General features: G+C 33.2%; 1 long non-coding RNA gene across 16 annotated transcripts; it reads left to right on the top strand.

The window, feature by feature from the left end:
* The first annotated feature begins 1,359 nt into the window (after positions 1 to 1,359).
* LOC129314554 (uncharacterized) lies at positions 1,360 to 27,321 on the top strand. 16 transcript variants are annotated; one of them, XR_008594173.1, is made up of 7 exons: positions 1,360 to 1,899; positions 2,014 to 2,135; positions 5,628 to 5,731; positions 6,086 to 6,146; positions 6,456 to 6,661; positions 9,297 to 9,697; positions 16,368 to 16,721. It is a non-coding gene; the product is annotated as an uncharacterized LOC129314554 (long non-coding RNA). The 16 variants fall into 16 exon arrangements; XR_008594172.1 differs by having other exon boundaries at positions 1,360 to 1,908; XR_008594176.1 differs by adding an exon at positions 12,360 to 16,075 and having other exon boundaries at positions 1,360 to 2,135.

Here is a 27,321-nt window from a genome sequence, read left to right as displayed (position 1 = left end):
TCAACAATTGGGTTACATTGCCTTAGTTAAATATGATCGAGATGTTTTTTTGAATGAAATTTTAATGTTATATATCCATTCATCCCTACTAATGTATCTGGATGAATTACAGTGCTTCAACATACATGCTCTACATCCAACACCCACAGACAATTTGGAGTTGAACCCCCTGTTAGTTGTAAGTGTTTGAGTACAAGGTTTAATAATTGGTATTTGGTACGCATTAATTTTGTTAAATGTTTTCAATAATATACTATATATTTTGAAGGTTTATTCATGAGATGGGATTCTCATCAAGTTAATTTTTATGCAATGAACTAATATTAATAGATCATTGAGTACACAAACTTTGCAATTAAATTTTCTTTCATGTGACAATAGAAGTTAGTTGATTATTACGTGACAAATAATGTTAGAGCATGTTAATTGTCTAATTTTTTTTGACAGACAATCTATAAACATTTGATAACATCCATACAATCAAAGTTTAACATAAACATAATTTATTTTATTACTTTAATTTTTCAGCTCCCATTGATTTAGGCGACCAAGCATATCCATGTGTTCACTGTGGAGCTATTATGTGAATAAATGAATGACTTGAAAAAAATGTTCTAACCTTCATCCAAAGTTTGGATTATGTTGTCTTCAAGGGAAAGTTGACTTGCCTAACCCAAAGCATGCTCCTTGGCAACTACAGAGGCTATTTCACTCCATAGATGATGATAGTAAGAATTTTCTTGATAATATTAAAGCATACAACATGATGTTTGCATTCACGTCCATGGGCGGAAAAGTTGATAAACGAGTAAACAACGATCGTGGTCCTTATGTGTATTGTATTAATGGCTAAAACATGCATATTGTTTAAATGAATCGTTGAACATTCATTCATGTTAGATATATTGCAGATTATATTAGATGTATTTCATTGTGTATGTTATGATTTCATGCCTATGTCTTTTGTAGTACACTCATATCCATTATATTTAGGAAATGTTTTCTACATTTGTATTTAAATAAATGCGTGTGTATATGTGTTGATTGAGTACTGATGTAATTCCAGTTTTAAGTATGGTCGAAAACTAAATATAGTCACTTCTCTCAACAGGAATTTGAATCTTGATTCATCACATTCTGAATTCATTTATATTGCAATTTTTTTATTATTGTAATACCATCATATATTTTTAATTATTTTAAAATATATTTTTAATTATAACTTCATTTAAATAACCTCATGTAGTAATAAAAGTTGAATTAAAAATTATTATAATTCTTATAAGAGGACCCGTGCATTGCACGGGTGAAATACTAGTTTTCGAATAAAATTTTCAAAAACAAAAAAACAAACCGCCACTGTGAAATTGTGAGAGAGAGAGAGAGAGAGATCTGAGGGACATCTCCCACTTTCTTGATTTCTGTCAATCTCTCTTTGTTGCCCCCGGCTCCCCTCCATCTCTCTTGTCTTGCCCCATGCTCTGCCTGCGTCTCATTCGTCTCTATCTGCAGAACACCCCAAGCCTTGAAAGATCCATCTGTTTGACTCCTAATGACGGTGACCCACAACAAAGAAGATCAAGATCAAGATCTGAGTTTTTGTTGATTTGGGTGAAATCTTTTTTAAATATTAACCAAACTCTAGTATCTGACTTGACGATTTCTCTAAAAAATATCATCCACATCAACCCTTCTATTCATCTTATTTTTATGAGAAATAAAGAGAAGCCTACTAGCGTGCAAGATAGTTTTGTTTTGTTTTTGTTTTTGCTTTTTTTGTTTGTGTGATGATCTCCCTATTTTTGAAGCTTCATTGAAGTTACTCAAAAATGAAACAGTGGACATTATTATTTGGACTGCCAAAATTGACACAGATTATTGAGTTTTTGCACCTTCCATGTGAGAAAGGTTTTTGGAGACGTAGTGTTCTCTTATCGAAAATGACTTCAAATGTTGACCATTGTGCTATGTCTTCACGGTCTATCACTTATGCCTAGGTCATGATTGCAACAGGACCAAGTTATTGTGGATGCCTGCATCACTTTCCAATTGGGTAGAAGTGTTTCTCAATTCTCAGATTGGAAGAACTCTAAATGAACTTCTTTAGAGCCAACAGCTTAAATTGACTGCAGATGGTAATGTTACACTTGGAGTTGAGTTATTTTTTGATCTCAAAGGCTTCCTTTGAGAATAATGATTGGTGCGGGACAAGAAACAGAAGTGTTATTGTCTAAAAATTATTATTTGGTTCTATGAGTTTGTGACTAGGTAATTGGTGCAACCTAGGATTTAGTTGGGAGTTATCGATATAGGTGTTTGAGCCTAAGGAGCTGTTATCCCCATTCCCTTCAAAGTATTCTATGGCATTAGATTACTTTAGTTGGCGGACTTGTAGCTACTTTAGGCACACTCTTTTGTGGGGGTTATTAACTGTATTTCAACCAGTATTTAAGAGAAGTGTTATAGTTTAGGTACTTAGCTTGAATAAAATACGTACACCTTGATCTTTGATAATTCAATCTGATGTTTTTCCTTTTTATTTTTTAATTTTTTAATATCTTATGTCAATGGTGTTCCATCATGTCTAGTTTGAAATGGATATGGAGTAAAGGATGTTCCTGTGGCATGTAAGCTAGTCTTATTTTCTATTTCTTCCTGCCTCATAATTGATTGTGGCTGTTATGAATCAACCTAGGACTTTCCATTTGCCCTATCTTGCAACATGAAATGGTATGTGGTATGAAGTACTGATAACAGCCATCTGTGTTTAATAAATGTTGAGAACCAAGACCAAACTGTCTAGGTTTTGTTTGTCTCAGAAGGAATGGAAATAGAAGGAATATAATATGTCCATTGTATTGCCTATAAGTGACACATAATTTTTTAGTCCATGTTTGGTGGCAGAGTTATGCCAAAATGAAATTTGCACTGTCGGAACTCACAAGCAACTTTTGCCTAAATAAAGGCAACCTTGAAGTATCCATATCATTTCTCATTCACTATGCAGAAATTTTCTGCTATTGATACTACTGCTAAGTAGTTTCTAGGGGAAAATTTTGTCCAAATTTCAGCATCTTTTTGTGATAATACAGTTGTCATTGTGGAATACATGGAACCCCTAGTTTAACTGGAAGAACTTACAACTAATAGAAAACATTAGGAGGATTTACTTGTGTATCTTTGAAGAAGAGCTAAATTAACATAATGTAGTAAGCATGGTAGTGGATTCATGAGGAAGAGGTTCAGTACCCAGAGAACCTTTGATGTGGATCTCAAAAGATCTGACGCATCTCAATTTTGACATTTGGTTCTGATGTAAGAAGAATAACCTCAATTTTTGATTGCTAAGTAAATCTATTTTTGCACTCTTTTGTATCATGTGATTGTAGGTATATTTTGCTTTTGATTGTTACTTCACCCCCACCCAAAAAAAAAGAAAAAAAAACTGAATATGTATGGTTTCTTACAATGATACCCTTAAATTAGTTTTAAGTGAGTATTTCAGTATTGATAATATACTCGTTGTGTATTAAATTAATTGGTGGCTTAAAGATGTATGTCTTGTAGGAATCGAGTACTCAGTAATTTTATCATGTTTTTGCTAGGCATGTTATGAATGTAGAAGAGAACTATAGTTATTAGATTTGCTATGCTGGTTAATTAGGCAGAATCTTCTCTAACTAACCTATATAGCTTGTAATCTTACCTGAGAGGAGTTATGATTGATGATGAAACCTGTCATCCTGATTTTGTTATTCTCTTTTCTAATGAACTAATTTTCTAGATCATAACTAAACATGTTCATTGGTTTGATGAGGCGATTCCTTTTACCATCCTCCTAATCATATAACACCATGTTTCTCCACATCCATTCTGCTTGTTTCAGTTATCTATATTCCTTTAGTATACTGCCTTTCTTGAAAGACCTACTTGACTTGCTCCATACTTGTCCATGTCAAAGCATATAATGAAAAAGAGTTACACTCATTTCCATATATCAGTCAATTTTTAGTCCAATTAAAGCTACTGTCTTATAATTTCTGATGATTTAGTTGATCCATCTACAAATTCACTATTTGATTTAGGTCCTATATGATGGTCATAAAGTTTCACATCGATAAAATTTGCTTATAATCCATTGATAATAAAAATCAAAGATAGGATTTTAAAGACAATGTGAGTTGCAAACTATTTGATTCTCTAATTATTAATGTTTAATTTATCTCAGGTCTGGTAGATTGTTTTTAATATAATTTTACTTCACAAACTAGTTCAATAGTTGCTTGTTTGGAGTGTATCCCTTAAAATATACACTTTGAAGCTTGGGGATCATGTTTCCCCATGAAGGTTTGGAAATGCAAACAAAGGTCGTGCATGCAAAATCTTTTGAAGGAAAGGTTTGGATGAGGCTCTTTAGGGTTGTTAAACTGTAATATCCAAATTAAAAGGTATTGGATTAAGTTAGAGCCGGTGAGATTGGCGTCTCCCCAAATAGGAGAGCCCTGAATACTTCAATAAGATATGGTTCTTTTTTCTTTTTTATTTTGGTAATCCCATTTTGTTGGGTTTTTTTAACATTAGCACCTTGGTTTAAAAAAAATCGTGCTATTTTTTATGTAGTCCTCAAGAAGTAATTGAAGCAAGACTCTCCCATTATCGATTCAAAGGACCTATGTTGGGAATTAGAAAACTTTTTATGGAATTATTATGAGATCAGGTTAGCCTCAGACTTGTTGGTGAAGCCAACAGGTACGGAAGTGATTCATGAATGTGATGAACTGCCTTTTACATGTCAGGTCATGGACATGAGGGTCCCCAAATGTTGCTGTCTATGATAGAAGAAGGTTGTTCTTATTATATGGAATGCTAGAGCGTGGATTATGAGTGTGTTTAGCAAGTGTACTCTTCAGAATGGAATAAATTTGAATTTTTATTGATAAACATATCTGGAGACAAGTTCTTTATGTAGGGAAAACTTGGGTGACCCAAACATATATGCCAAAACATTACACTTGTGGAATTATAGTCTGATTAGTAGAAGGAAAAATTTAAGCTAGGAAAACTTGGGTTAACACACAACTTATGGATTCAACTAACTGAAATGATGGTAATACCATGTCAAGAAATTCAAATTGTCCCTTTGTGGATACCATGGATAGGGTTCCATCTTTGACTCGAATCTTAACTTCATCCAAACAAAGGGGGCGGCCTTCGAGTAAGCATTTGGGGGTATAGCTGATTTGGGCCTTCGAGTATGAAGCAAATCTTTTGTATTTTAATTCAATTAGAAAATGCAGTCCTAGCTAATCCCTTTACCTAGGAATCTTGGATTTCCTTAAAATATTTATAGAAAGAAAGTGTGCATTATGACTATCAATCAAAAACTTAAAGAAGGAAAACAAGGGTAAGAATCCAAACTCTAATTCTTCTGTAGGGCTAAGTAGTGGTAACCTGAAAAGGAGCAAGGATTTCCAACAGCAATGATATTTTGGTATGAAGAAATATGGTATTATAAAATTGAAATCTAGTCCATAGGCACTCTAATTACTCTACACCATTTATGGTCAGTATGTAAAAATATTTTATTTTTATAGCAAAGTTTTATTTACTAATTGTGCAATCTTCAGCTGATTATTCAGGGAAAAAGGCAAAAGAAATGGCATGAATGGGAGAAACTTAATCTTATTATGCACATATTGGGGAAAAAAGCTCATTCTCTTACTACAATAGGGTATGGTGTTATATTACATCTTAGTATAGAATTTGACTCCTCTGTAATAGTGCTAAACACAATAAAATAAAGTAATAACACAAAGAAATGAGAATGGGTATGAGGGTCCCTTCTGCTTGCTACATTCATTTGTTATCTTTTATCTCTTTCATACGGAACTATGCAATAATTACTTGGCTGCGAAGAATTTAGACTCCTTAATATAGTTACTGCAACACTATTAGGTAACCAATTATAATGTTTGAATATATTATATAGCTGTTACCTTTTCAGATTATGCCTTCTATGACTGCATTTTTTGTGCTGGCTGACTGGTCAACTTTTCCTAATCTTACCAAAATTATATTGTAACAGACACAGTATTTTAGTAACATTCTTGCTCAATTCCTTATGGAGAAGATGCAATACTACAGAGGTACAATTCATGTGTTCAAAGTCTATGCATTTTACCAACAATAATGACTCCTCACTGTAGATTACCAAAATAAAATTTTTTATTAAAAATAAATCATGGTTTCCACATGTATCTTTTCTGTGTATTGGGCATCCTTATCTTTCCTTTACTAGTATAAATGAGACTAAGGTATTGGCATTCTCATTCATTGGAGAAAATCCCTCCTGAGCTTTCATCAATCTGCATAGAGTCTTTATTTGTACTTGCATGATGAATTTTCTTTTTGACTTCTGATAGAGAAAAGGCTTAGCAAGACGAACGTTCTTGTAGCTACAGGTATTGCATGAAGGTGTTCGACAGCTACCAGGTGCTTGGAGGCCATTTAAGGTCACATCAAAAAATGATGTAGAAATATCCAGATTTTCAAAGCCACAACAACTCTCTTGTTGGTAGCATCACTTATTTCAATCCAGTACCAAAGGGCCTAGGTATAACTTCCTTGGGAGCTCTTATGAAGAATTATTTTTCATCCAAAGGTAAAGGACTTGCCAATCCAAAATATATGAAGTTTTGATTCCAAATTGATTTATAATCTTGTTAAATGCAGAAAATCATTGTGGGAATGAGACTAAACTGATCCTGTCTTCAAATCTCTCACGTGCCCCCAACTCTTATGCATCATTGAGACAAAGTATTTTTGAATAAATTTTTAAATTCTGTGAAATTCCTCTAATCTCAGTTTGTTTTCAACTTATTCCAAATTGATTTATTACACAAAGTTTGATGTGACTTTTTTTTTTTCCTTTTATTGCTTTTCTACTGCTTGAAAAATTTGTAACTTACTTTTTGAAGATGCTTATCCCTTAACCTTCCCCCTCTTCCTATGCCATGTATATTTAATGATAGATTTTACTATCTCAAGTTAAAATAATAAAGTAGTGAATAAACTCTTAAATTCCGTCAAGTTCCTCTAATCTCAATTTGTTTTCAACTACAGGCACAAACTCTATCTTTTTGCATGGAATTTATGAAAGATGTTATATGACATTTGGAACTTTGCATGGAATTTATGAAAGAAATCATGAAGGATTGCATGTTGGTTGTTTGAGATCACACTTTCAATTTCAAGTGCTTGAAGTGCTTTAAATTAGGTTGTATCCTCTCTTTCCTATGGTATCTGGTTGATTCAGTGATTGGGAACTGTCTAATTAAGTGTGGGGGAGGTATCCAGTGGGACAAAAATTATCCATTGCATTTAGTTTGCGTTGTTAGGTTTTGTCATTTTGAAGCTTTCTTTCCTTTAGGTGTTGCATTCATGTAGGTTGATAAGTCTGTTTGTGTTAAGGCAACGTAACTTTTAAGTGCAGGGGCAAGTGTGTTTTAGGTCATTTTTCATGGTTTTATGAGTTGCCAAAATTTTTGAAAAATTTAAAATTTTTCTTATTATGTTTTTGAAAAAGCTTTAGAAAATTAAATAAAAAGTTCTGTTTTGATTCTAAAATGATTAGTTTGATGAGATTGCTAATGAGATTTGAAGTGTTAGACTTGGATGTTTCAAGTGTAGCTAGGATAGGATAGAATGTTCTACTTGGTTTGTTTGAGCTAGGGGAAAATATAGCCCTGATGGAACGTTATTTTGAGCCTATATTGATTCCTTTCTAGTGTGCGTTATCCACTTATTCCATTTCCTTCTTCAGAACTTGTTCTAATTCTTTATTAGAACTACTTTGCATATGCATTGTGAAGATGATTAAGGCATTTGTATAAAATAGCCAGTCTAGCCAAATGGCCAACCTAACATGATTGTATCCTTTGCTAGCCACTTTGGGCCTGTCAGTTATGTTCTTTCATTCTATTCATCATTTACACCCTCATGCTTTCTAAGAATGCATGTTATGTTATATTATTGTTGGGATTCATTTGCATATCTAGTATTCAAGTTATGGATATTTTGAGCTGTATTGAATAATTGATATGTATTGTGAATGAATTGAAGGTGAAGGCGGAAATGATTGTTTTGCAATAACAAGAAAAAAAAAAGAAAAGAAAACAAGGAGAAAAAGATGAGAAAAGATTGTTAAAAAGAAAAGAAAAAGGAAATAGGCAATGTGAAAAAATTGTTAAAAAAAAAAGTAAAAACAATGAAACCAAAAAAAAAAAAAAAAGAAAAAGAAATTAGAGTTGTTGCTTGCTTAGTTATGAATCACCTTGCTTTTAATTGATAGTATTGTTTTATAATTTCCATGTCTTGGACCTAGTTTGTGCTTATGAATCCCATGTCATTGGTTTGTTGGATAAATGTGATACATGTGTCATACTTTTTCTTTCCACATGCATTCTTACATGCACTTTCCACCCTTTACATTACAACCAAATGAAAGACCTTTTGATTCATGTATGCATTGTGCTAGTAAGTGGTGGAGATTTAGAATTTTTACAAGCCTATGGTAGAATGATTGGATAAGTGGACTTGAGTGAGAATTTACCCTTAAACACTATTGAGTTGAGAGTGGACACTTTTCCTGTGTGGTTGTGTAGTTATATGCCTATCCAAGCTTACTAGGTTTGCATTTTGAATATTCTAGTTGTGCAAGAGTCATTTCAGGTTGAGCATGGAGAATTGAATTGGCATAATTATCATTTTGAGCATGAACTCATTTATGTTTTCTTGATTTTTTTTTACTTTATTTCTAAAATTGTGTTTTTGATTTGATTTTGCCCAGGAGTGCACAAGCTAAGTGTGGGGAATTTTGATGAGTGATATATTTCATACCCTACTTTTCACCTTCATTTTCCTTGGTTTTTGTCACTTAATCTTTACAAATTTAAGTGTGTACTAGGTTGTGGAATAATTTAAATTTGCTATGTTATGAAATTTTATTATTTGAATTAACTAATATTTATAACAATTAATTTTTCTTGCCATTTCACTTCTTCCATTCCATGTGTCGCTTCTCCTCCCATGATGGATTTTAACTTTCCAAATGTAAAATGTTGTTTGGCTCCCTTTTTTAAGATAAAATGTACTTTCCAAACTGACTTTCAGATACGTTTGAGATGGAGAAATTTGCAAAGCTACTTTGGGTTGCTTTCAAAACGTGATCAGTTGGAATAGACATTTATGGCTGATACCTAATTTATTTATTGACCATGATGCCTTCACTTTTGCAGCTAATACATATCAAGCACACTCTTCTCTTGTCGTTTCTCGTTTGTGCAGCTGATACATATCAGAGTCTTGTTCGTCCTTTATTGCTGCTCTGTGTCTGTCGCTAGTCCACCACTCGTCCATCTCTTTTCCTTCTCTCCTTCACCTCTCCTCCGCCATCTCATAGATTCGGATCTCTTCCTTCCCTAAGCTTCTCCTTCCTTCATTAACGGTGGTTGCATTTCACCGTTGATTTCTCCCCATCTCTTTCATGGATCAAGCTCATTTTGGAACTTGGACGGCATTTCGAAGCTGAGAGAACTCCGACCAGCTGCTTTTGCAACCTATGGAGTGCAAAAGTGAACATTTCGACTAGCTTGTGGAACTCCAATCCTCTTCTCCGATCTGCTCTTCGATCTGCAAGGTATGATAGCCTCCAAGCTTTTTTTGTCAGATCTAGAAATGGTGCTCCTTTATTCTGCTCTTCGATGTGATCTGTTGCTTTTCTTGTTCGGACCATCGTGAAGCTCTGTTCTGATCTATTTCTTTTCTTTTTCGGACCACCGTGAAGCCCCTGTTTCAGTCTGTTTCTTTCCTTTTTCGGACCACCGTGAAGCGTTCCGGTCTGTTTCTTTTCTTTTTCAGACTGGTGTGAGGTTTTTTTTTTTAATTGCCTTCTTTTGATTGCTGCACATAACAAGAATATGCATTAGCCAGTTAGTCCCAGTATCTTCTATACGAGAGAGGAACAACTTAGATGACAAAAAGTAAGGTAGGTGGATAGTAGAAATTAAATATGTATATAAACTCTTTTGATGTAATTAAGAAAAAAATAACATTCATAAGTAAGCAAGAACACTATTTATGACTGCATTTTGTGATTGTTCTGTTGATCTGTTGATGTTCCGGGAATATGACACGGTGTTTTGGGAATATATTCTGGTGACTGATCTGTTGATTATTCTATGTTGCTTTGTTTTTTTTTTTTTCAATTTCGTTTTGATAAGAATTTGAGCTAATTTATTTTTGAAAAACTAATGAAGGGATGAGAAAGGTTACAAATTTTTGATCAAACTTGCTTATTTTAATACATACTATTGAATTATATGATTTGAATTTGAGTAAGTGTAGAAATTATCTTATGGCTGCTTTTGAATAACAGCCTCTTTCAACAAATATATGTGGCTAAGATAACAAGTGGTTAATTAACCATGATCAAATAATCTTTTTCTCTTTTTGTTTCAAAAAAAAAAGGATAGTAAAAAGGATAAAAAAGGATAGTTTTTTACTCCTCAAATTTCATTTGTATTAAGAATGTGATATTTTGATAGTAAAAATGAGTAAAGAGAAGGTATTATGGACTACTGAAGAGACCGAATTGTTTATTAAATTAGCTCTCTAGCAAGTTAGGAAAAATGAGTGTAAAGGCTCTACCTTATCAAAGGAAGGTTGGGAGGCGTTAATGCAACAGTTCAATGTTTTGAGCTTTAGAAGCTATGATAAGAAGCAGTTGAAGAATAAATGGGACAATTTGAGGAAAGAATGGAATATAAGGGACAAGCTGTTGAACAAAGAGACTGGTTTGGGATGGGATAGTGAAAAGATACTGTTGGTGGAGTCAAAAAGATTAAGGTATACAATTATATATGGCATGCTATACATTTGATATTTTATTTTGTAAACATACTAGACTCAGTTCTTGTAAATGTGTAGGAGAATCTTGAGTATAGGAAATTCAGACATAGAGCACTTCCATATGCACAAGAATTGACACAGTTGTTCCAGCCAGTTGTACATCTGCGGCCGATGATCTGCAAGATGTGTATAGGCCTCAATTGGATTTGATTGAAGAATCAGGAGATAGTGATGATGTAAGAAACATTAGTGGAGGAGCTTTTTTAGAAATTGGGCAGGTTAACTTGAATAATGCATACAGTGGTGGTACTAATTCAGGGAGCAAGCGAAAGCGGTGAAAGTGGTCAAAATAGTGAGTCAATTGGTGTCCACACAAGAGGATAGGGTTTCAACATTGATGTCGATTCTTAATTCCATAGAGGGTGGAACGTTGACCAAAATGTGTTAGATGTTGCAAAGGAACTTTATGGAATCGAATGGATTGCTTATGATGTGGTGCCTCTTGGACAATGTGTTGTGGCCTTGTTAGATAAGACCGTAAGGGACATGTATATTGGGCTTAGGGACAACAGAAGAGCATTAGTGGCCTATTTGAGGTGCTTGGGCAAAAAATCAAAGCTTGCCTTCTAATGTTTTAGGAGTCTCGCTTATTACAATCATTTGTTCACACGGAAGACGATGAGGTTGAGGCTATTACTGCAATAGTATCTAATTACTCAACAACTTTATTGAAAGAGCCTTGTAGAACCAGTTCGTAATCAGGTCATGCATGGGTGCAATAAATTTTGCAAGGGCATCCTCAATGTTGTTTATGACATGTTTCGTATAGAAAAATATCTTTATAATTTTTGTTTTTTTGTTGGTAGGTAAATATTATTTGTTAGATGTTGGCTATCCAACGCCACGTGGATATTTAGGTCCTTATAAATCTCATAGATATCATCTTCTAGATTTCAGGCATTCATTCGGATTTGCAAACAATAATAAGATTTTTAATTATTATCATTCAAGCTTAAGGACCACGATTGAATTTTTGAGGTTTGGAAAAATAGATTCACAATCTTATGACACATGCCTAGCTATTCATTTGTGCAGCAAGTTCGTATTGTTGCTGCCACAATGGCTATATATAATTTTATTAGAAAAAAATATTATAGATCGAATTGTTAATCATATAACTATTCAATGTTTATGAATGTTTAACTATTTATTACATAATTTTTTTCCTAAATTTTATTCTTATTATTTAACATTTTAAATAATATATTACATTTGTATAATAAAAATTATAAATTATCATAAATTAATGTCCTTTTTGATCATTACATATTAAGAAGTATATTTGAAAAGAATAAATGAACTACTTGAATGTCCCAATCCCTCTCCCATCATCTCTAAATATTATCTAATAGCTTGTGACAATGCCTTATATCAGCTCTTCCCTTTTGCAGTGTCTGGATGATGGCAAAAGAATCCAACTCTAGCGTAATTCTGTTTGTACCCAGCAGTCCAACAAGTAATCATCAAGACAGTCCAAAGTACATTTAAGCTGATCGATAGACTTCACCTAAAATTAAAACATCATCTCCAAACATTAAATGAGAAATCTTAGGTCCATTCTTACAAAAAAATTAAGCTCTAAATCAAGCTTCATAACAAAGAAACCTCTTCCTATTCTCATTCTCTTCATAACATGTAAGATTATTGAGCAAACTACATTCTCTTGGTGCCTATTTGGAAACACCCATTTAATCAATTATTAAGGGATACACTCCAAACAAGCAACTATTGAACTAGTTTGTGAAGTAAAATAATATTAAAAACAATCTACCAGACCTGAGATAAATTAAACATTAATTAATAATTAGACAATCCAAGTAGTTTGCAACTCATACTGTCTTTAAAATCCTATCTTTGATTTTTATTATCAGTGGATCATAAGCATATTTTTATCGATGTGAAACTTTATGACCATCATATAGGACCTAAATCAAATTGTTTTAGACGGTGATTCTCGGTTTACATCAAATTTATGGTAGGCTATGCAAAGGGCTATGGGCACGGATATGAAGTTTAGTATGTCTTATCATCCACAGACAAATGGATAGACTGAGTGGACGATCCAGACATTAGAGGACATGTTGAGATTGTGTGCCCTAGAGCTTCAGGGAAGCTGGGATAAGCATTTGCCTCTGGTAGAATTTGCTTACAATAATAGTTATTATGCCAGTATTCAAATGACTCCTTATAAAGCATTGTATGGAAGTAAGTGCAAATCACCTCTCTGTTGGTATAAGTTGAGTGAGAGAGGACATTGATGGGACTGGATGTGGTAGATGAGACCACAGAGAAAATCAAATTGATCCAATAAAAACTTCTTACGGCATAAAGTAGATAAAAAAGTTTGCAGATAATTGTCGTAAGGACTTGTCTTTTGAGGTTGGGGATCATGTATTTCTCAAGGTTTTTTTATTGACGGAAGTTGGACGCTCAATTTAAGCTAAAAAAATTATCTTTTCGATATATGGGTTCTTTTAAGGTTTTGAAGAAAATTGGGCCAGTGGCTTATCAGTTGGCATTATCGCCTTAGTTTGCGGTCTAGATGTTTTATGTGTCACAGTTGAAGAAGTACCAGCCAGACCTGTTGTATGTGATAGAACTTGAGGAGGTTGAAATTTAGGAGAATTTAACCTACCAGACTGAACCAGATCGTATTGTGGATGCTAAAGATAAATATCTCAGAAATAAGAGAGTTTGGTTGCTAAAAGTGATCTAGAAAGGGACGGCTCTGGGAGATACAACCTAGGAGATTGAGGATCAAATGAGGAAGGAGTATCCATAGTTGTTTCCTTAAGTATGTTTTTCTCTTTGACTTATGAATTAGCTTAGATTTTGGGGATAAAAATTCTTTTTAAAGGAGGGGAGAATGTAACATTCTGAAATTTTAAGACTTGAATCTATTTTAAAATAAATGCATGACATAGGCTGGTATGACATTTCCTAATCGGCAGAATGCCCCTTGGCACTAGTTAGCTCGCAGGTAAACTTTATACCCACTTGTACCTCCACAGGCACAAAATATAATCTAAGGCATAATCGAATCCACCTAATCGCTTATGCTTCTTCAACGTGCATCCTAAGCAGTCGAAGCTAACTCCCTCCCAGAGCTAGCCCGACTTACTTTTCATGTGAGGGCTACTTTAGCCTAGGCACTTAACCTCACACTTTCTATATCGAATTTCCTCCTTACTGAGAGGTGTTGAACATTCAATCCACTAACCACTTTAGTATACTATTGGCAATGTGCCATAGAATATTACAAGTTCACACCTCCCTATTGGTGAACTCCTACTGACATCATGCCGTTCACTCTTGTCTACTTCTCCCGAGTATTAACCACTTCAATACTATAAGGTGGTATAACAAATATCACTCCTCCCTTAAGTGGTTCCTTAGCCTATCTAAGGTACCTAACCCAATTACACTTCCTTAAGTGCAACTTCCATTCTCTATAATTATAATGCATGCAAACAATCTCATTTTTATAAAAACATTATTGTTAAACAAATAGAAAACATATATGTACTATTATCTAAGTAGTACCTCATAAGTCCTTATAAAACACAATTAATTGCATTTAATCATTTAAAATATGTAATACATGATAGCTAGTAATATTTATTCAAAAATAGCTAAACAAAGTAATAAGAAATATAGATTCCCTTGTTACTTCAACCTTTTTATACTAAAAGAATTTTTCCTTGTATAAAATGAAGCTTCGCTTGTTCCTTATTCTCCAATTAAGTTCCACCAATAATTCCCTATAACATATAAATGATCTATATCACTTTTCATGGCAAATAACATTAATAAAGACTATAAATCATACCACACAACTTGGGTCAATGAGCTATAATCCATTCTAATGGTTCATATATCAAAACAACCATTCATATAGTATCACTTAAGCACTAAAACCATTTATTAGCCACCAATAGGCCTATTTCCAATTCATATAATTTTTAATTAATTAAAAACCTTCATTTAATGTCATCAACTTTCATAATTAGCCCTTATAATTAAAACTAAAGCTTAATTTAAATCTTATTGGATTTAAATAGCACAATTATAACTAAATCAATAGGCTTAAACTATTGAAGAGTGAAATTCAATCTCTTAGGGTTTAACTTTTTCCCTAAAACTCCCTTTTTCATCTAATTGCCCATTTAAAATATTAAAACACCATATAGAAACTCAAAACAACCTCTATGGGACTAAAGGAATCAAGAATTTTTCTCTTTCAAAAACTCAAGAAAACCAAGAAGGAAGGAAGATGATTGAAAATCTTCTACTTGAGAGTGGAACTACTCCTATGTACTCTCAATTTTATGTGGTTGACACAGAGAATGAGATTAATAATCTCATATATGTGGTAAGGTACAAGTATATTTTAAGTGGATACATTTACAATCATTTAAGTGGTTATATTGTTTTTTTTCGTAATTTTGTTCTTTATTTTAATTTACAAGGGATGGAATAAAAAGGATCACATAGATCTGATTATTGTGGAGAAACTAACATCTTTGCTTGACAATATTAATATATTAGTAAAGCTTTATAGATTTTCTTCTAAAATTGTTACGACCAGTTGCAAATATGATATTAAAATGTGATTATTGAGTGAAAGATTAGCTAGTCAGAGGAATTATGATTTACTTGTGTCTTCTGATATTGCTGCCCTAATAATTGGAGAATTTGACCACTCTTATCATTCGAGGGATATTATTGTGAGGAAACAATCTAGTGAATGTAATATTGAGCTTTGTATGCTGTACTACCTCTTTAGTACCTAATTTTCTTTCCATGTGGTACTGGAGGGTATGAATCTAATATTGAGCATGCATATCAATTTGAGCATAGAATTATGAAGAAAAAATGGTTTATGTAAGGGAGTTCTTAGCTTATTGCTGATGAGTAGTGACAATGAATGTCCTATGTTACTCCATTTTGAAAAAATTATTGCAATAGTATATTGTTGATGGTTATATTATGATTGAAGCTGATCGACTTCATTTCATTCGATGAAATCAAACAAAATTATGTGTTGGTAAGTACAAACATTTGTCAGATGTTATCTTGAGGGGAGAAGATCATGCTATGTCTACTGGTAAGTGCATAATTTTGCAGTCTTCCTTTGTTGGCAGTCCTAGGTGTCTTCTTGAAAATTATCATGATGCAATGGCTATTGCTTGAATTAAAGGTCATCTTGATTTATTTTTGACATTCAAGTGTAACCTTGCTTGGCTTGAATTGAAATGAGTTTGTGAAATATATTGTTCTACGATGTAACATCCTAAAAATTAAGCCCCTGGTAATTAACGTAATTAAAGGTAATTAAGTTGAATTTATATGATATATGGTCAGAGGGGACTAATGAGTGTTTTTGATTGTGATTTCAGCCATAGATTTAGATCCAAAGTGAAATTGGGTCACTTTAGCATCAAAAGTGGAGGAAAACAAAAGAAGATGACCTCTGTGCCACATGCCGCAATATGTATGTGGTGTGCTGCAACCCATGGAGCAAGAAAGATGAGGAGGAGCCTTTCTGTATCACATGTCGTAGCATGTGTGATGTGCATTATAGTGCAGGACCTATTTTCTACAAAAATAAGTCGCACATCAGATCAAAATAGGAAAGAAAAGAGAAAATAATGAGAGGGAGAAGAGGAGAGCTTGAGCTCAACTAGGACAAGACATTGTAAAGGATTTTTAGAGGGTTTAAAGCTCCCAATCACTAAGATAAATCTTTCCTATCCTTCCTCTTCCTCTCTATACTAATTTAAAGTTAGGATTTGTAGTACAAAGTTGATTTTTGGTTTAATGAGGATATGGGTCCAAATCCATTGATTCAAATGAAATTAATGAGAGTTATTTGAGGTATTTAAACAAATGATCAAGGGTTTTACATGTTTTTGGTGGGTAAGCTTCATTAATGTTTGAAAATAGGGCATTAAAATTGAGTTATAAGGTTGTTGGGAGACAATAATGACCCTACAAACATTTAATGAAGCTAATGAGGGCTAAAGAGTCATTACTACAAAATTATACATATCTGATGGTTATTTTTCCATATATTAACCGTCAAATAAGCCCTCATCATTTATGTAGATCTACTTGATAATTATTTTAACTGTCAAATATATGTCAATATACTTGATGGTTCTTAATAACAATCAAGTATAAGGTACCAGAACTAATACTCCTACTAAAAACCAAGATCATATTTGATGGTTATCTATGAGAACCTTTAAATATTTCCTATTATATTTGACGGTTATTAGAATAATTGTCAAATATGTTGCATAATTTTTTTTATATGTGGAACTTATGTTTTAAGTAGCCCTCTTACAATAGAATTGATATTTCACAATCCAGATAATCTAGCAAATATTATCATTAACAATATTCTTTTAAAATTAAAAGAACACATTGTAACCCTTCCCTATATTCTCAAATATAGGAAATAAGTAACTAAATCACCACATCACAAATACCATTTAGTAATTAAATCTATTTGAACAGCTTGGGCTCGAGTCTTATTTTGCAAAATTATCAAAATCATAGAATGACACATAGTGGAAAGCAAACAGTTGCATTCATATGAACTATTGCATGCTTATAATATAAAGAATTGAGGTCAAGTTAAGGGATATGCGCCATGGCAGGCAGCACATGCATTGGGGCATGTGGCACAGAGCCACATGCTAACTTTCTGTACAATGCACCATAATGTGCAAGTCCATTTTGTTGCTGTAATTTGACAACATTAATGACAAACTTGCGGCGTATGCCATTTCCATATAAGACGTTTGATCGGAGTGATTCAAGCACCTACACATAGCTTATCTCATAAGCTAACTAATGAAATATGTGTGGATATGATCTAACAGTCCAATCAAAATTTGGATACTCGAGTGCAAACATGTATCTAAGTTTTCAAATTAATCCCTTAATCTCATTAGACCATACTAGGTCTTGAACCAAGTCCAAAAAGGACTTAATGTACCTTACTGATCACATTATAACACACATATATCCACATATCATAAATTGGCCACTTAATGGCCTATTTTCACATTTCATGGGTTTTTCACAATTTGGCACAATTTGACCCACTTGGCCTTTTCGCACTACATATCAACACAAATTCACTACTTTTCACATTTATAACATATTCACTATTCAATTTTAGCCCCAAATTCTCATGTCATCATATATTCACTCATAAGGGTTAAGATTCATAAAAATCACTACAATTCTCCACATTTCACAACTAAAATATGCATGCTAATCCTTATGGCAATTTATATATATAATTTCCACTAAAGATTCAGTTCATTATACAAACTCAAAGCTTTCCACGACAACGACACCACCACTATACCAAAATGTAACCATGAGGGTGAGATAATACTCTCAATAATAGACTAACTTGCTACTGTCAACTATTACATGCAACTATAAACAAGTATAGTATAATATACTTTTAAACATAAAATATATCACATGTCTCAATTAAAACCATTTAAATATAACATTTTACCACCTTAAAAACCATAATCACTACATTTCATCACTTTTCACCACTTTTCAATCATATAGCATGATTACTATCGATGAAACCTCTAAATCACCTCGACTTGAAACCATAGGCTCGCCTTAGACTATTGTACACTCTCATTGGCCCTGAACTCACCTTTAATGGTAGAATCACTGGCTAAAGGTGTTCTATCTTGTTTTAGACTATGGTTTCCCCTAATACGTACAATGGGGTGTTGTTGACTCCAACTCCGCATCACATCGATACTAATGAGTCTAAATCTCCAACATCGCACCTTAATAGGTACTAAAGGGATAATCTCTACCACTGTACCTCGAAAGGTGTAATGCTCTCGTCGACATTACCATGCGCTCTATTATAATTGATTTATTTACTTTGAAATCATTTAAGTTGTAAATATTGAAAGCATTGAAAGCCTTGGGATCCTAATAAAAATTTTCAAAAATCATTTTATAATTCACTCAAGTATAAATCTTTTATACACACAGCAGAAGCAATAAACCTATATGCATCAAGGATCTGGAAAACATGTGCATTACTAAAAAGCAAAGCTCGCTTTGTGCGTTGCAGCATATGGCATAGAGGCTATAGTTGCTCACTTTGTGCCGTGCACTATGGCATGCGAGTGTGTGTGCCATAGCGCACACACTTAAACTTTCTGTCAAATGGCAGTTTTTGATAAAAAATTCAAATGTGAGCCATTTCCACATATGATGTCCGATTGGGATGGTTTAAGTGCCCACACAAAGCTTGTTTCGAAATCTAACTAATGACACTAATTTCTTCTCAATTCGATCTCTATCAAAATTTGAACATTCAAGTGGATTTCGACAAGTTGCTGCCAAAATTTTGCCACTCAAGTGTCTCAATTCGAAACCAAATGTCATTAGCCACTTTTTGGGCCTTGCCCAAGTCCAAATGGACAATTACACACCTAATTGACCATACACATACACAATATAACACATACACAAATTTGACCTATAAATCGCCCATTTCACCATTTGGGCCAAATTTATATTTTTATTTCTTTAATCTCATATATGGCTAAATCACTACATATAATCTCCATTCATCTCATATCCACACATAATTATATTCATTCACTAGCCTATCCAGTCATTTCATCATTCATACATATACAAGGGTTAGAGCTTAAAATCACAAAACATACCACAATCATATCTTTATGTACATGTACAAATCCTATGACAACTTATACATAAAACAAGACTAATAACAACTAAATTCATTACACCAAAACCTTACAAAGGCTTTAGTGAGAGATCTCAACTTAGCTAATGTCTTTCCCCTTCTAACCACTAGCACCAGAGTCTGAAAAATGTAAATAACTGCGGGTGAGATAAAAATCTCAATAATCAATATAGTTCATTAAATGCTTATTTTCACATATAACCATGCCAAAGTAATAAAATAAAGTAATATCATATACATATACATACATACATACATATATATATATATATATATATCAAAATATGAAATGATTCCTCTTTTCAAAACAATTCTACACAAATACAAACTAGCATGATCATCTAGCTACCGAGCCTTCAATGCTCTCTAACATGAAACCATAGGCTCTCTTAGATCAAAGGTAATCTAACTCACCTACAAACTATGGTTTTTCCTCTTCACAGTGATAGAGGCGTCGTTGACTCCTAACCACATCCAACTGGGCACTAGAGAGTTGCTAGACTGCCCAGATGCCCCATGGTAACAGTCCCATAATGTGTTGTACTAGATTACCCATGGTACCAACCCATAAAATGCTACCGGATGTCCTATGGTGCCAGCCCGACCATATGGATTTTTCACTCACATATCTCCACACACACATCCCCACATATTCTGGGTGAACTCCCACCTCCTATGATCATGCTCTTTCACAATTTTCACTACTTTTTCTTCACATTTTCACATCACAAACTTTTATACATAGTATATATATATATCAATCAAAATCAATAGCATTTTACAAATCAATTTTCATGCTAAAATTATTTACAATATCAAATTATGCACAAAACTCTTCAAAATCACAATTTTATCATTTGTATTTACTTCTACATAGTTATAGTGGTTAATAAACACAATAAACTATATAGTTACCTCAATCCTTCTGTTTGATAGAAAGGGTTACCCATGTAACTTCAATCTTATTTAAGCTCCTTTCTTGCAATTTATGCATAAATACTAGAATTTATATAGAATTGGCATTCCAAGTAAATTCCTCTATTAACCAAAAGTGCCAACTATCACATTTGAATACTTAATCATTTATCAATTCCATGTTTCACACTCGATTACACATATTACCACTGATTACCCGTCATTTCAAGCTTTAATCTTTTCTAGCAATTTTCTCTCACTATTCTCTCTTTAGATTAAGGCAATTCTTGCCTATAGCTCTAAAGTTTTATCGTTTTGACTCCAACCAGTCACAAAGCACTAGTTTAGTTCTAAAGAACCTTTCTATTATTATAGGGTAAGAAATCAACTCCTTAAAACTCTTGAATTCACTTTCTCATTGGTTGAAACTAAGAGAAAACAAGGTAGATTCGGAGGTCAAGGTAGTATGTGACTTACCTAATAAGTAACAAGTCAGAAACACTCCTAATTTTGCTTGCCCTAGCAGATCCCTTGCACTTTTCCACGTCTGATCTCTCCTCCCATATTTCTCCCTTTTGTTTCACGAGCTGGACACATCCCTATTAATTTGATTTTTGCTCCATGCGCTGTGTTGCATCTATCCCCCACTGCAACGTGTGGCACAGTGAGGGAAATCCTTATTATGCTCACACACTCTGCTTCGAGACTCTGCTATTCTACTTATATATGTTCATATAACATCCCAATGAGTCAAAATAATACTTCACTACTCAAAATCCTATTCGCACATTAAATCACTAATCTATTTTTAATCAATCATTAATACATGATTAAAAATTCAGGATGTTATAAAAGGCATTAAGGAGATACAATTCTCCAACACTTACCTCGTTGGGCACTAAAGAGAATAATGTCATATAGTCTTATTACTACACTCCACATGAGTGAACCCTCACCTTTTGATCATGCATTCCGAACCAATTATTGGTTCTCAATCACTATTATCCATATATAAACACATACATTTCTATATCAAATTACATAATTTCATTTACTTGTTTAACTAAAGTCCCTTTTCATTTAATAAACACACCATGCTATAAAATATGCTCAGTTTAAAATGATTTCATGCAATACATAACATACTCACACAAAGTTGCAATAAATAGTCAAACAAAGAAAGTTATTGTAATAGTCCTCACCCTACCCCACTAAGGGTTGTTTGGATTGAGCCAATCCACAACACTGCAATGGAAGCCAGCTTTCTCCAAGGTAGTACTTGGGTTATTCCTCACCCTATCAAAGAAGTCTTTTAGAGCCTTTCCAAACTCAAACCTCTAACCTCTACCACTTTAAGAAAGTTAAGGCTAAGTTTGGTACTAAAGCTGGACCCATTATGTTAGTGGTTAAGGCTCCAGTCTAGATGGTGGAAATTGTGCCCTAGGGCTAATCATTGTACTATGCTCATTGTTATTTAATGAATTTCTCTTTTGTTATTATATTAATTACATGTTCGCTATGATAACTGTATTCTTAGACAAACTATAGTGATTGTATTAAATGTCCGTAATCGATCATCTATGAGGGATCATAGATGAAACAAGACTAGTATGACTTTGATAAATTATAGAGATACAAATTAAAGTCGCTTGAAAAAGTATAAGGTGCTGGACTAACCCATTATGGGAAAGTTGCATAGTATAAGTCATAAGTTTATCTCATATGTAACTGTACTATTAAGCCCTTAGACTTGAGATCATCATGGATTCCTACATGATGACCACTGGATTTTGACCTAATCAAAAGCCACATTTGATTGTACGATTATAAAGGCTATGATTGAGTTTAGTGATATTCATGTAGAGGAATATGAGTGGTCAAGATAGAATTTATCCCTTACATTAAGTGAGAGATATTTCTGGGCCCCTCAATGAGTAAGATTGAGAAAATGTATGGTCATACTATAATGAAAAGGGTTTTTCCATTGCTACAATCAGTCTACTAAGAGATCGAGAAAGCAATGGTCAGGTAAAGGAGAATGACAATTTCATGTCTCACACTTGATCGAAATATCGCATGACAAAATGAATGTGATACGGTTGCATGATAGGTTACATTGGATCATCGATCCCCATATTAATTGGGTAGTTGCAATATCTTATTAGAGGCCACTTGTGACTTGTGGACTAATAGCGTAATTAGCCTACTGCGAACTTTATATAGGCCTATAGGGTTGCACATAAGAATAGCCAAACTAGAGCTATAATGTCTAAATTCATTGAATTTGGAATATATTTAGATTTAATGAATATAATATAAGGTGAGTGAATTATATGTATTTTTGAATATTTATTTGATAAATATATATATATATATATATATTTATATGAAATATAAAGTTTAAAATATAATTACATATATATATATATATTCATGTGTGTGTGTATTTGATATATATATATATATATCTGTATATGTATATGTATATAATATAATATGTATATGTATTATATTATATTATGTTATGTTATGTTATGTTAATTTTAAATTTAATTTTATATGATAGATTTAATTTAATAACTAACATGATATGAGAGAATATCATGTCAGTTTTATAATTTGAATTTATAAGTAGATATGATATCATGAATTAAATTTATGAGATAAATTTAATTAAATTTTCGTGGGCTCTTTAAGTGGAAGACAAAAACCTTAATCTATATACTATATATAAATAGGGATATGCTTTATGAAAAGAGGAGAGAGAGTTAGAAAAGTTCTAATGGTAAAAATATTTTGAGAGCCACAAAACACCCTAGAGAAAAGAAAACTAACGTTCAAAGAAGAACGAATGCTGGGAGCACTAGCATATTGTTCGAGTTAGAGAGCTATTCGTGTGGATATTGGTAAAGAGAGTAGATCTATGTTGTTAGCTCCTGAGATCCAAACTCTTGAAAAGAACATGTGTCAAATTTGTAGAATTAAAAGGTAACTCTTCTATCTATTTTGACTTAAAATAAGTTCGTTCAGTCTATATTAGGATAGGGATTTTAAAATTTTAATTTTTCGTTATGCCTCCCTATCCAACAGTTACTCGATTACTTTAATTTTTTTGTTATTGAAAGGTTACCTGTGGATTTCAACTATCATTATTTCTCATTACAAGCTTCCTTTCTTAACTTAAATTTGCGATATGCCAATCTACACATAATTGGCACAATTAGTCATTTAATCTAAATTGACCAAAACTACTTAATTACTATTTATGGCTATATTTAGCTGTCTATTCTTTTCCATTCATCTATTTTAGGTCTATTACTATTTGATTACCACTTCACATCATCTCAATTGGTCTCATCTCACTCAAACATGATTTTCACCGTTATTTTCCATTGAATTAGGGCCAAATGGAGCCTATAGGTTTAAAGCTCTGTCGTTTAGCTATAAACCAGTTGCAAAGATCTAATTTAACTCTCAAGAACTTTTTTAATACTATTGGGTAAGAAACAAACTTTTAAAATTTCCTCGATTCAATTTCTCTATAACTCATATTTAAAGAATTTTGGATAGAATGGAAGGTAAGGGTTGTATGAAGCTTACTCGATAAGTTACTAATTAAAAGTTCCTTCCAAGCTCCCAAACCACCTTGCCCTAACATACTCTAGCTTCTTCTCTTCTCCTTCTCATGTGTTTCTAATTTTCCTTTTTTGAAATTGCCCCAATTTCATGACTTAAGGGGTCATTTTTTGGTATATGCATTGTGGCGTAAGCAACATCTGTCGTAGTGCATGGAGCAGTGAGGAGAATTCTCACCATATGCACTTGCTTTGACCCAAAATGCAATTCTTCCACCTGTATCTACTCATTTAACATCAAAAAGAAATAAATCATTAACTAATCATCTAAATCTCTAATCCCTTACTAATTACCACTTTACCCTCGATTCTTAGCTAATCATAATATTAAGAAATTTAGGATGTTATACATATACAGTACACATTAATTGGAAACAAAAAAAGTTACAAATCTTATTCCTAAATCATAAATCTATCTTAAAAAATGAAACAATAATTCTATCCTAAGTCACATTCTTTTTGCTTCTAGCTAGACCAAATATGCACTCATTATGAATTAATGTATGAATTTTGCATGATCCATAGCTAAAATACATGTTGGCACCACTTTTTCACAACTTCATTGATGTGAGCATCCCCAAATTCTTCACAAAAGTGTCATCATAATACTGCAATTTAAATTATAACAGTAATAAAGTTAATTAGCTAGCTAATGAAATTTTGTGATATATAAAATGTACATTTAAATTAAATAGGAGCCTTGTTAGGAATTGAAGTCTTAGCATGAGTGATGATGTCACTAATGAATCTTATCATGTAATAACCACAGTCCACTGAATTTGGTCTTTGATGTAGGTACTTTAAAAATAAAACAAACAAAATATATTAAAATATTGAATAATTGTTAATAAATAGTTGAATAATTAATCTTTAAAGATGTACCCTTATTACTATGCATATGAATAATTGGTCAAATGGTTTAGCTTTAGGGATAGTTAGAGATTCATTTGTGTGGTATGTAACATCCGGGAAAATTTAATCTTGGTTTATTAACCTAATGAGGGTGATTAGTAAGTTAATAAGGTGTATAGCTAGAGGAGCTTAACTTGGCATTATTGTGATTTCATCTCTAGAAGTAGGTCTGGATTGATGACAGGCTACCCAGGCAAGGAAAGAGAAAGAAAACTGAAGAATTGTCCTCTGTGCCACATGCTGTGGCGTGTGGTCAGTTCATCGTAGTGCACGGATGAATTTGAATACAACGGCCTCCTCTGTGTCATGCGTCGCGGTGTAGGGCAACATGCACCGTGGCACATGAGCAAAAATCTGATAAATCAGTTCGCATCTGTGCGAGAAAATAGAAGAGAGAGGAGGAAGAAAACGAAGAGAACATTGGAGTTATGCTAAGGCACACTCATTGGCTTCCATTGTTGACATTTTAAAGCTCCCAAACACCCAAGATAGGTAATCTAAGCTTTCTTCTTCCTTTCCATCCCTCATTTATGATGAGTTATGGTAGGGTTTGAGTTAGAAGATGAATTTTCGGTCTATAAGAGTATGAGTCCAATTTCATTAGTTAAAATGAGTATGATGGGAGTTGTTTAAGGCATTGGAACACTACATTAATAATTTTAGAAGTGGTTGATTCATGGTAGTATTAAATACCTAAAAATTGATACTTATGAGGTAGTTGAGAGAGGTTTATGTGCATTAATGATGGTTTGAGGTGTTGTTAATGATATTGTGCGGAACCTAATGAGCTTTTTGGGCATGAAGGGTAGTGACTATGGGTTGATATAATAGAGTATATGGAGTTATGTGTTGATAAATTTTCAAGATTTAGACAATGATGATGTTCTTATGGTATGGATGTAGTGAGGTTCATTTTTGGCATCATTCGAGCTTGTTGAAGCTTTGGGAAGTTGGTATACTGAGGGGTAAACCTTTGACCTTTCAAAGGTTTGAGGTGATCGAGGGAAACTTAATCTTTATTGTTGAATGTTAATTGTGTTTGTGAAATGTTTTTGATGATTTAAATTAATGATGCATATAGGCAAGGAGAGTGATTGTGAAATGGTTTGGAAAGGAACATTATGCCACCTACTTGTGATTTATAAATTTATTGGTGGCATGTTGTTATAAAAGTAATGATATGTGATATGTTAAATGTGTGGGGTGATTGAATATGAGTATGTGAGATTGTTTGCCATAAATTGATTGTTAAAATGCATATTATGTGAAAACTGTGTATAGCATGACATTGGCAGGAGTTTGCTTAAGGAAAGGAGTAGATTGATCTAAATCCACTTAGTATTGGCAGTGATTGTTGGAATTGGGAACAAGCCTTGGCATTGACAGTTAGAATTGAGAGGTGGCCCTTATCCCATGATTGATTCGGGACTGTCCTACTTATTCTATAAGGGATTTGAACCTAATTATGGGGTGTTAGTATTGGGTAAAATTGGATTATATAAGTGAGTAAGTTCACCTTGGCCTAGTGGTTCCTCACAAATAGAAGGTTGGGTTAGTTTGTGAAGGACGTAGCCACGTGATAGCAACTGGTTTCGTGTCGGAGGTAATAGCAGGATATAAGGTTGGTATATGATCATGCATATAATTCTGGCCACATGGTTATTAGTTTTGTGGTTTGGCATGTGTGTAGGGCGTATGGTTGTTATTTTTGTGACCCCGTGTTATGTTTTATGAAATAACATGATAAAATATGTTGTGTAAGTCTGGTCACATGGTTGTTAGTTTTGTGAACTGTGGTCGAGTGTTTATGTGTTATTTGTACTTATTTGCCTAATTGCATCTATTTACAATTGATATGCAACTATATAGGTTAGGTGAAACTTGGTTACTGAGCAGTTGTATTCACCCCTCAATTCTTAATATTTTCAGAATCTAGTTCATCGGATCTGAGTCGAGAAAAACATACCGAGGCCTAAGATTGTGGAGTAATCCTTTATATGCCTCTCTTTTGTTACTTTCATGAGTATTTGTTGATGTAATTGCCAAATAAGATCATTTGACTTGATTTGTACACTACTTGCATGATTTTGTGTATAACTAGTGTATTTTGTGCCC

The sequence above is a fragment of the Prosopis cineraria genome, unplaced genomic scaffold (genome assembly GCF_029017545.1).
Source record: "Prosopis cineraria cultivar Desert tree isolate PC_DT_omini unplaced genomic scaffold, ASM2901754v1 PC6, whole genome shotgun sequence".
NCBI lineage: Eukaryota > Viridiplantae > Streptophyta > Magnoliopsida > Fabales > Fabaceae > Prosopis > Prosopis cineraria.
The sequence above is the reverse complement of the archived record's forward strand: the minus strand, read 5'-3'. Positions and strand labels throughout refer to the sequence as shown.